The sequence below is a fragment of the Triticum urartu genome, chromosome 3A (assembly GCF_056163025.1).
Source record: "Triticum urartu cultivar PI428250 chromosome 3A, HENAU_Tu73, whole genome shotgun sequence".
Classification (NCBI taxonomy): domain Eukaryota; kingdom Viridiplantae; phylum Streptophyta; class Magnoliopsida; order Poales; family Poaceae; genus Triticum; species Triticum urartu.
The window spans coordinates 173769911-173782291 of record NC_141875.1 but is presented as its reverse complement, the minus strand read 5'-3'; positions in this window follow the sequence as shown (position 1 = coordinate 173782291).

Genomic DNA, 12381 nt, shown 5'->3' with positions numbered 1-12381 from the left:
GCGAGATACCATCTTGTTATATCATATTATGATTGTTTTGAGAAAGTGTTGTCATCCGAGATTTATTATTATGGCTTGCTAGTTGATTATGCTATTGATATGGGTAATCATGAGACCTGAGAATTATTGCAAATATGGTTAGTTATAATCTTTGCTGAAAACGTGAATGCTAACTTGACATATTTACAACAACAAGAGCAAACAGAGTTTGTAAAAGTTTTTCTTTATTTCTTTCAGTTTGTCAAATGAATTGCTTAAGGACAAGCAAGGGTTTAAGCTTGGGGGAGTTGATACGTCTCTGTCATATCTACTTTTCCAAACACTTTTGCCCTTGTTTTGGACTCTAACTTGTATGATTTGAATGGAACTGACCCGGACTGACGATGTTTTCAGCAGAATTGCCATGATGTTGTTTTATGTGCAGAAAACAAAAGTTCTCGGAATGACCTGAAACTCCACGGAATATCTTACAATAAATAATAAAAAATCCATGCCAAAGATGAAGACCAAGGGGCCCACACCCTTGCCACGCGGGTGGGGGGCGCCCCCCTCCTAGGGCGCTCCCCCTACCTCGTGGGCCCCCTGGAGATCTCATGACTCCAACTCCAACTCTATATAACTGCTTTCGGGGAGAAAATAAATAAAAGAGAAGATTTCATCGCGTTTTATGATACGGAGTCGCCGCCAAGCCCTAAAACCTCTCGAGAGGGCTGATCTGGAGTCCGTTCGGGGCTTAGGAGAGGGGGATTCGTCGATGTCATCATCATCAACCATCCTCCATCACCAATTTCATGATGCGCACCACCGTGCGTGAGTAATTCCATCGTAGGCTTGCTGGATGTGATGGGTTGGATGAGATTTATCATGTAATCGAGTTAGTTTTGTTAGGGTTTGATCCCTAGTATCCACTATGTTCTGAGATTGATGTTGCTATGACTTTGCTATGCTTAATGCTTGTCACTAGGGCCTGAGTGCCATGATTTCAAATCTGAACCTATTATGTTTTCATCAATATATGAGAGTTCTTGATCCTATCTTGCAAGTCTATAGTCACCTATTATGTGTTATGATCCGTTAACCCCGAAGTGACAATAATCAGGATACTTACCGGTGATGACCATAGTTTGAGGAGTTCATGTATTCACTATGTGCTAATGCTTTGTTCCGGTTCTGTATTAAAAGGAGGCCTTAATATCCCTTAGTTTCCATTAGGACCCCACTGCCACGGGAGGGTACGACAAAAGATGTCATGCAAGTTCTTTTCCATAAGCACATATGACTATATTCGGAATACATGCCTACATTACATTGACGAATTGGAGCTAGTTCTGTGTCACCCTATGTTATGACTGTTACATGATGAACCGCATCCGGCATAATTATCCATCATTGATCCGATGCGTACGAGCTTTCCATATGTTGGTTTACGCTTATTTACTTTCCCATTGCTATTGTTACAATCACTACAAAATACCAAAAAAACATTACTTTGCTTTCGTTACTCTTTTGTTACCGTTACCATCACTATCATATTACTTTGCTACTAAACACTTTGCTGCAGATACTAAGTTTCCAGGTGTGGTTGAATTGACAACTCAGCTGCTAATACTTGAGAATATTCTTTGGCTCCCCTTGTGTCGAATCAATAAATTTGGGTTGAATACTCTACCCTCGAAAGTTGTTGCGATCCCCTATACTTGTGGGTTATCATAGCTCGCAGTTAGTGTTCTCCATGATGTCATCCACGGGGTAGCTATCCAGCAATGCGTCGCCCGGGGCGGAACCCACGCTGCTTCTCGGCATGGATGGGACGGTGCTATCCAATGCTGGATCATCCGCTAGCCGCTGCCGCTGCTAAGACCCCCTTTTCTGGCTAAATGAGTCGATCTGCTCCTGCTACCGCTGGAATTTGACTGCCAAGTCCGCGTGCGCTGATTCTAGGCCTTGAAGGCGTTCATAGTCCTGCTTCCTCTGCTCCTCCTCCATCTTCCTCTTCTTCCCCTCTGCAATCTTCCTTCTCACACGTTTTCTGTAGTCGGCGTTCCAGTCCGAAAACCCCTCATACCACGGAATAACGCCCTTGCCTTGTGTTCTTCCTGGGTGTTCAGGATTTCCTAGGGCACGCGTAAGCTCATCGTTCTCTCTGTTGGGCTCGAACACCCCCGATCGAGCCTCTTCTATTGCAACAAGTATATTATCTTCGGCTCCGTTCAGACATGCCTTCTTCGAAACTAAGCCTGTCTTCGGGTCCAACTCCCCCCATGCGCATAGAACCAAGTCCTGCACCTGGGGGACCAGTTCAATGTAACTGGAGTGACACCTGCATCCTCCATCTCTTTCTCAGACTTATCCCACTTAGGCATTGCCACCGCGTAGCCACCTGGCCCCAGGTTATGGAACTTATCCTTTTTGCGGCATTGGCCTTATTTATTCTTGACCGTTCCTTAGATAATTCCGATTCCTTGAATTACATGAATTCATCCCAATGAGCACTTTGCTTCTCTAGTCTTCCCTTGAATACTGGAGTCTTCTTTCCTCCCTTCATGTACTGGTCCCATACATGTTTCTTGTGGTTGTTGAATGCAACCGCCATCTTCCTAAGAGCAGCGCCCTTGACTTTCTCCACATCTGCATCTGTGAAATGATCTGGTAGGGTGAAATGTTCCATGAGAGTTTCCCAAAGCAGAACTTTTTGTCTGTCGTCGACAAAAGTAAGATCTGGACGTGGCTTTGCTCTCTCTCTCCATTCTTGAAGGGAGATCGGGAGTTGGTCCTTCACAAGAACTCCGCACTGACGAATGAACTTGTCCGCAATCTTCTTAGGCGCTAATGGTTCGCCATTAGGTTTGATAGCCTCGATATTGTACTTTACGCCCTCCTTCAACTTTTTTTTGGGCCTTGTACTGTCCTGCTGCCTGAAGATTTGCTCGATCCGGATGGCTGAAAGAAGAAAGATCGATTCGTTAATATATCTTCAAGTCATTTAAAACATGTGATGATCACCAGATGCCTGCTTATATAAATATACCTCGCCGGTCTTTGTTGTTTCAAGATCAACATTTTCTTCGTCATGTTCATAGTTCATGACTTCATCAATTCGGTCGTCGCGATCGAATATCATATCACCCTCCCCGATGTTGTTTAGATATTCGGAGCCATCATAATCTTCTTCATTCTGATCATCATCTGGCCCACGAGGATATTGAACAGGGCCTTTTCTCCCTCTCTGCCGGTATTGTCCGCCATAGCTTTTATTTAACTATTCCAAAAGAAATATATTCAAATTACAATGCATGGATGCAATCAATAAAGGAAAAACTGAATCAATCATAGTACATAATAAGCATCATCGAATATAATCTCGAATACATCGTCTCAAATAATAGATATAATCTCGAATACATCATCTTGAATAATATATATAATCTCGAATATTATATATCGAATACATCACTAGCTAGCTAATAAAGATCGAATACTAGAGAGTAATCTAGGTCACTCGCGGTTCCTGAGGCGCGGGCGGTGGACAACCAAAGTGAAGGAAACATCATTGGACCATAGCTCGGGTGATCTCCCCGAAGAACCTGCCAGGTATTGGAGAACCTGACGTCCATAGCAGCCATGTAGCGATGGACGTGCTTGTCCTCCTCCCTGACACGGCGACGTACCACCTCCGGCGGGGCCGGCTCCCTCCACACCGAAAGTGGCCCACGCGAACGCCACCAAAGGAGATCAGGGTCGACGACGGGACCCGAGGCCAGGTTCCTCACCAAGCATCGCGCCCCTGAAGGTAGCACCTCCCAATGCCAGCCCGGCGGAGCCCAGTCCCGGACATGGGTCCTCTGAAGTAGGACGTCGTGGCGAACGGGTCGACGGCGAGGATGCGGGCCGGGCATCGTCGACAACAAATACTATATGCCGCAAAAGTAAAGTAACATTTTTTAAATGATGGATTGTGATTTCATATATGCAAATTCTAAATTTTATAACTAAAAATATAATAAACTAAAAAAACATTGACCATATCTAAAACTAACATTTCTATAACAATTTTTTTCTTTAACATTTCTATAACATTAATACACAAAAAGCTAACATTTCTATATATAACTAACATTTCTATGACATTAATACATAAAAACTAATAACTAATAACTAATAACATAAAACTAAAAACAGAACAAAAATTCTGTATGTGTGTGTTGTGTGTGCAGGCGATCGACGGTGCGGGGACCGGGGACGCCTGCGACAGCGAGCCAAGGCGATCGACGGCGCCGGCGGCTTCGATTGGAGGGAGGAGAGGGGGACTGGGGCTCACAGCGCGGGCGAGGTCGAGGCGATGGCGACGGCGATGGCGACAGCGACGCGGGCCGGTGCGGGGACGGGGACGGGCCGGCGACGCGGACGACGTGACGGGGGCGGCGCGGAGTCGACAGGGACGGCGCGACGGCGGCGGCGACGGCGCGGGACGGGGCGGCGGCGATGAAGCAGAGAGAAGTGGGAGGAAACTGATGAAATTTTCGTAAGTGCTATATATATAGGAGGAGCCTTTAGTACCGGTTGGAGCCACCAACCGGTACTAAAGGTCAAATTTGGCCAGGCCAAGCGGCGGGAAGAGCACACCTTCAGTACCGGGTGGTGGCTGGAACTGGTACTAAAGACCAACCCTTTAGTACCGGTTCCGGCCACCAACCAGTACTAAAGGTGGTGCGCTGGCGTAGGTGCGGTGCAGCAAGTTTAGTCCCACCTCGCTAGCCGAGGGGCGCCCGCACTGGTTTATAAGCCCCAGTGCGGTAGCTCTCTCGAGCTCCTCTCTTAAGCAGGCCTTCCGGGCCTACATCTGCTGCTATTCCCTGATGGGCCTATTGGGCTAGCGGGCCTGTATCCTGGCCCAATTAGAATTTGGGTTTCTAGTCATATGCAGGCCGCTGTGACCTAGTAGGTGGGCTTTTTTCATTTAGTTTTTTCTTTTCTGCTTTATTTATTTTGTTTTATTTATTTTTAGTTGTTTTTTGCTATATTTAGAGTTTCTTTGTGAATATTTTTGCTTTAGGTACAAAAAATTAGAAACTTTCAGTTAGTGCCGGTAGTTTTCAATTTTGAATAGTTTAAATTTTGAATTATTTGAAATTTGTGTGAATCACTAGTTTGTGAATAACTTAACTTTAAAAATACATTTTTCAGTGATTCTTTTTTATTATGTTTAATATTAGTGTGTTTTATCATTATATTCAATTTGGTAATGCTTAGATTATTTAAAAAATGAAATGCCTTTGTAACAGATGAGTTTTCGTCTGAAACCCTGATAGTTCGAAAGAGATTGTCCATTTTGTACATGAAGTGCATCCAGTTTTTGCCGTAACCCTCTCTACTTTTTTGCACATGCTATGTGGGTGAAATTATGATACCATGCCAACTTTCAACCTTTTCGGAGTTCATTTGAAGTGTTTTTCAATTTAGCTGAAAAAATCAGTAAATGCATGTAAGAATTTGTTTGCACATAAAATTTCTTTGCGTTTCAAATGCCAAAACACATAACTACCCTAACTATTACAGAGATTCCCTCCTGGGTGTGAAACACAGAATAAAGTGATGATAGTGAAGCCGATCACATCCCAGATCTTTGGGTGTGAAACTTTTTCTTCGCGTGTGTCCCTTTGCGCCGTAACCATGGAAAATCTTCATCATTTAACGGGATGCTCGGGTCAATATTCATTGTGAATGGAGCAATTTCATCAAACTTTTCATAATCTCCTAACATGTTTGTCTTGTCATCCACTCCCACGATGTTTCTCTTCCCAGAAAAAACTATGTGCCGCTTTGGCTCATCGTATGATGCATTCACTTCCTTATCTTTTCTTTTTCTCGGCTTGGTAGACATGTCCTTCACATAGAAAACATGTGACGAATGGTTCGTCTGCATACGCAAGATTGTTGAGATCCACTGTTGTCATTCTGTACTGCGGGTCTTCCGTTACCCCGCCTCGTGTCATATTGACCCATTTGCACCGAAACAAAGGGACCTTCAAACCACGTCCATAGTCAAGTTCCCACATGTCATGTATATAACCATAATATGTTTCCTTTCCCATCTTGGTTGCTGCATCAAAGCGGACACCACTGTTTTGATTGGTGCTCTTCTTATCTTGGGCGATCGTGTAAAATGTATTACCATTTATCTCGTACCCTTTGAAAGTCATTATATTCAAAGATGGTAACTGGGACAGCGAGTACAGGTCATCTTCAATAGAGGCGTCATGCATGGTACGTGTCTGCAACCAGCCAGCGAAACTCCTGGTTTGTTCACGTGTAATCCAGTCATCAGACCGCTCCGGGTGTTTGGAGCATAGAAAATTCTTGTGTTCGTCAAGGTAGTCAGAGTCGGGATTCGGAGTCAGATCGATTTTCCTCGGACAGAATCGAGTCGTGGAATCGAGGATTCTACTAGATATACTCAAATAGGATATTTTGTATGCACACAAGGAATTTATATGGGTTCTATAGAGTTTTGACACTAAATATGTAGCAAAGAATGTACACATAAATGCTAGTTGTATTCCACTTTTTTATGGTTAACCTACCATCTAGCTCGCATGTATGGAACATATATGAGAGGGAAATATGTAGAACATTGAAGCCTTCAATGCAGGAAATTTACTTAGGTTCTTTTTAGAGTGTGAATAGTCGATCACTTGTCTATCTGACCTGAAGTGCTAATACTTGAAAGGTCTTGCTCTCCTTCTCGAGTCAGTCTTGAAGCATCCTCCTTTTCACACCAATTCCATCTGTCGACAAGCCTGATCCTCAATTTCGATCTAGGGTTTCTGAGAGCTAGATCAACGGTGTTGGCGGCTAAGCGATTGGGCTTGGGAGGGGAATAAAGTTCCATGAGGTATATGAAAATGGGTTTGGATGATGTCATACTATTCTGCTACAACTAAACAAACGGCTCTGATAAATTAGTAGAATCAGACATAGTCCATAGCATAGTCGGGATTGTACAATTTTGTACAGGATTCTGTGATTTGGATCGTGACTCAACATGGATTCTACCTGGTCCGGATTCATAGTGGGATTTGGATCGACATGCTTCCGTAGGGTCATGAAGTCATAGGATTCTAGCAGTCGAGTCGGGATTCTGACTACCTTGGTGTTCGTCCATATACGGAGCAACCAAGGCGGAATTCTGTAGAACCGTGTAGTGTGCTTCAGTGAGAGAATGTCCGTCCATACATATTATTTGATCCCCTCCTAGCGTGCCTTTTCCATCCAGTCTGCCCTTATGTTGCGATTCAGGAACACCAATCGGCTTAAGGTCAGGAATAAAGTCAATACAAAACTCAACGACCTCCTCATTTTCATGGCCCTTGGAGATGCTTCCTTCTGGCCTAGCACGGTTATGAACATATTTCTTTAAGACTCTCATGAACCTCTCAAAGGGGAACATATTTTGTAGAAATACAGTACCCAAAACGTTAATCTCTTCGCATAGGTGAACTAGGACGTGCGTGATGATGTTGAAGAAGGATGGTGGGAACACCAACTCGAAACTGACAAGACATTGCACCAAATCATTCTCTAACCTTGGTATGATTTCTGGATCGATTACCTTCTGAGAGATTGCATTGCGAATGCACATAGCTTCACAATGGCTAATCGAACATTTTCCAGTAGAAGCCCACTCAATGCAACCGGAAGCAGTTGCGTCATAATCACGTGGCAGTCATGAGACTTTAGGTTATGAAATTTTTTCTCTGCCATGTTTATTATTCCCTTTATATTCGACGAGAAGCCAGACGGTACCTTAATACTGAGCAGGCATTCAAAAAAGATTTCCTTCTCTTTTTTGGTAAGAGCGTAGCTGGCATGACCCTGCTGTATTCCATCTTTTCCGTGCATACGTTGCTGGTCCTCCCGTGCCTCAGGTGTATCTTTTGTCTTCCCATACACGCCCAAGAAGCCAAGCAGGGTCACTCAAAGATTCTTCATCACATGCATCACGTCGATTGCGGAGCGGACCTCTAGGTCTTTCCAATAGGGCAGGTCCCAAAATATAGATTTCTTCTTCCACATGGGTGCGCGTTCGTCAGCGTCATTTGGAACAGGTTGTCCGCCAGGACCCTTTCCAAAGACTACCTTCAAATCCTTGACCATATCATGTACATCAGCACCAGTACGGTGGCGAGGCTTCGTCCAGTGATCCATGTCACCTTTGAAATGCTTGCCTTTCTTTCTTACGGCATGCCTGCTCGGAAGAAATTGACGATCTCCCAGGTACACATTCTTCTTACAATTAGCCAAATATATACTGTCGGTATCGTCCAAACAGTGCGTGCATGCGTGGTATCCCTTGTTTGTCTGTCCTGAAAGGTTACTGAGAGTAGGCCAATCATTGATGGTCACGAACAGCAACGCCTTTAGGTCAAATTCTTCCCCCATGTGCTCATCCCACGCACGTACACATGTTCCATTCCACAGCTGTAAGAGTTCTTCAACTAATGGCCTTAGGTACACATCAATATCGTTGACGGATTGCTTAGGGCCTTGGATGAGCACTGGCATCATAATGAACTTCCGCTTCATGCACAACCAAGGAGGAAGGTTATACAAACATAGAGTCACAGGCCAGGTGCTATGGTTGCTGCTCTGCTCCCCAAAAGGATTAATGCCATCCGCGCTTAGACCAAACCGTACGTTCCTTGCGTCATATGCAAACTCCTTCCCATAATTTCTCTCGATTTTTCTCCATTGTGACCCGTCAGTGGGTACTCTCAACTTTCCGTCTTTCTTACGGTCTTCTCTGTGCCATCGCATCGCCTTGGCATGCTCTTTGTTTTGGAACAAACGTTTCAACCGTGGTATTATAGGAGCATACCGCATCACCTTGGCAGGAATATTCTTCCTGGGCCGCTCGCCCTCGACATCACCAGGGTCATCGCGGCTGATCTTATAGAGCAATGCATCGCATACCGGGCAAGCGTTCAAATCCTCGTACTCACCGCGGTAGAGGATGCAATCATTAGGGCATGCATGTATCTTCTGCACCTCTAACCCTAGAGGGCAGAGATCCTTCTTTGCTTCGTACGTACTCTTGGGCAATTCGTTTTCCTTTGGAAGCATATTCTTTATCATTACCAGCAACTTTCCAAATCCCTTGTCAGATACACCATTCTCTGCCTTCCATTGTAGCAATTCTAGTGTGGTGCCCAGCTTTTTCTTGTCCCCTACGCAATTCGGGTACAACAATTTTTTGTGATCCTCTAACATGCGCTGTAACTTCTTATTCTCCAAATCACCTGCGCAGTTTCTCTTTTAATCGGCAATGGCCCGGCCTAGATCATCAACGGGCTCATCTGATGCCTCTTCTTCAGCTTCTTCCCGCATTGCCGGCTCAGCTTTGTTGACGCTCAAAAGTGGCATGTTTATAAAGAGTGGCTTGAAGCTATGTTAAGAGTAATTCAAACTTACTATTGAAAGTCACTATGAGATGGCTCTCTTCGAGAAGATCAATATGAATATGAAGATGGTCTAAAATGGAGTTCGGATGCAAAAGTTATGACAATTTCAGAGATGCTCATGTTGACACCAGATTAAAGAATGGCTTGAAACCCAATTAAGATGTCCTCATATGGAAAAATGATCAACACGAATTGTCTTTGTCTCATCGAAACGGTCAATTTCGATATAAAAATCATCCCAATCCGAGTTCGTATGCAAAAGTTAGAGCTATCGGAGTGCAGCCCTGTCACGAGGCGAGATGTGGCGCGCCTCACCAGACATAGGTCTGATGGGTAGCGCGAGCGAACAGGTGTTCTGCGTGACCGTTTTGGCCCAGAAGATGGCCTCAAAGTGAAAAACGTTCAACATGAAAGTTGTTCGTCTCATCAAAACGGTCAAGATTGCTTTTGGGCTCGTTTCCATCCGAGATCGTTTACCACCACAAAAAGGACCCGCAAGGTGCAGCCAGTTTAAACCGAACAGTTTTGGAAAGTTTGGACAAAACTAATCCAGATTCGATTAGGGTTTTGGACGTGAATCCAAGCCTTTTCCTTGCACGGGAAGTCCAGCCGTTTATATATAGATAGTACTGGTTTTCAGCAGATCCGGGCGAGGTGAGTAACCCTGCTTCTCTCTATTGGCTACAGACACAGATTTACTCTCTATTAGCTACAGAGACAGATTTAGGGTCAGTTTTGATCCGTCTGTATTCAGGTAATTAGTCAAGGTGTGAATGATATGCCACTATTGATGCTGGAGGTTGTGATGCAGCGCGAGTAGCACAAGTTCATCATGTCCACTGCCGTCATTGAATATTAGGTTCAGTCTTCTTGATTTTTTACTTGAGCTGTTACTCATTACTTTTTTTAAATCTGGGTATATATCATAGAGTTGGTGTAATTAAATGATGTAAGGGGGTAAGGAACCAAACTGTGTAAGACGAACTTGTACTAACATGTACTCATATTAGTCCAACCTTGTTGGATATTGCTTGGAGATTTGCCCTTTTTAAGAAATCAAAAACAGTTTGTAATCTGGACGTGTACTAACGTTGCGTGAACATTTTTCTGTTTAAACTGGGCGTCCAATCTCTGTAAGCTGGGCGTCCCCTGTACTTTATATTAGTCCAACGTTTGCCAGTCCCTTATTGAATCCCTATTTAATGTAAATCCATGAACAAATAAGTTTATGAACAAGTTCCTGTTTGATTCAAGTCTGAAAGATTCATAGATGCTACACTTCAGTTAGTAAATAAACAAAAAGTTAGGACTGATAATATTATGAAAGAAATATATTCCATCCGCCTCTACCCCTTGTAAATATATATTTAAATGTGCATGCCCAATTCGTCGGAACACCGCCCAATGCTGGAAGACAATCCGCTGTCCGATGGTGTTGCACAGTTTGCCGCAACTTCGTCGGCTGGTTCTCCACTTGAGGTATGTAGACAAGGAGGATTGAAATTATGGTCTTTGGTTTTCTGCAACCTAATGTTCATTGCTTCAGATATGTCTTTGGTCTTATTTTACCACTGGTTGTGATTGTGGTACATAACACTCTGATGTTGAAAGCATGGATCAGGTCCTATAGTAGCTATCTTTGATTTACATCCAGAGTTCAGTTATAATTATAGGCTGGAAACATTATATTATTTTTCTATCTTATTTTGTTTGTGAAAGTAGCTGCAACAAGTAGAAGTTCGAATTGATGCAGGCAAGTAAGTAAGGCTTTGATTGGAAAATTTGTGTGTTGGCATAGGCTGAAGCAAGCACCTTTACTATCTGTATTTGTTTGAATCTTTGTGTGTTGTCATAGCTGAATCAGTAGTTTTTTTAAGCTCATAGCTGAATCAGTAGTTGGTGCAGCTAGCTGCAGCAAGCACCAGCTTAACTTAATGCTAGCAATTACTTGAAGCCTTGATATGCTTTTGCCGACTGGGTAAACTAGCACCTCTTCAATCTGTATGCTTGAATCTTTAGTTTGTCCAGCTAGCTGCTAGCAAGTAATTAAAGCCATGATCTGCTCTTGCTGACAAAATAATCTTGGACGAAACATCCAGATCACTCCACTATGGGCCCATCCAGTAGCTTATGCATCTTATAATTAGCTTTTCAAGATTATCTGTCACTCCACTATTTATTGTATTGTTATAACTGCTCCCTATTTTATTGAACTCCATGCTGATTGCATCTTTGGAAAATCTGGAATATTGTTTGAACCAGGTAATTGTTGGAGTTTTAACTTCAATTTTTGTTGTTGTTACACAAAATGTCGTCACCGCCGACTTTGCCGGAAGACCATCAGCCATCTCCTAGACCTACTTCACTGCAGGTATCTCTTTTTCTTTGTGTAAATTATGATTGAGCTATGTTTGATTTATAGTGATTTACAGCCAGGGTTTACTGATGGTTAAACTAGAAATTTAAATTGATTTGACAAAGTATTTAATGCAATTGGTCTATTGCCATAGGCTCAACCAAGCACCTCTTCGATCTGTACGTTTGTCATCTTGTTTCCTTTATCAAACTATATGCAGCAAGTAACAATTTGAATTGATGCAAGCAAGTAGTAACCATTATGGCGGCACGACAAACTTCTAATGTTCCGTCCAGAATATCTTGCAGCAATATATGTGAACAAAAAAATGGTGATCTTTTCAATCTATTATATGGTTCTATACCAAAGGAATTGACCCCAATTATTATCCAGGAAAAGAGTACCAGCCATAGTGCTTCTTGCTGTACAATATCCACATATTATATTTTATACTTGTGACGCAAATTTTATTCTTTTGCAAAAATATGGTTTTACAGGGTGGATGCGAACTCCGAAAACAAATTCTGCGACAACTGCTAACATTCAACGACAACCAATGTGAAGACA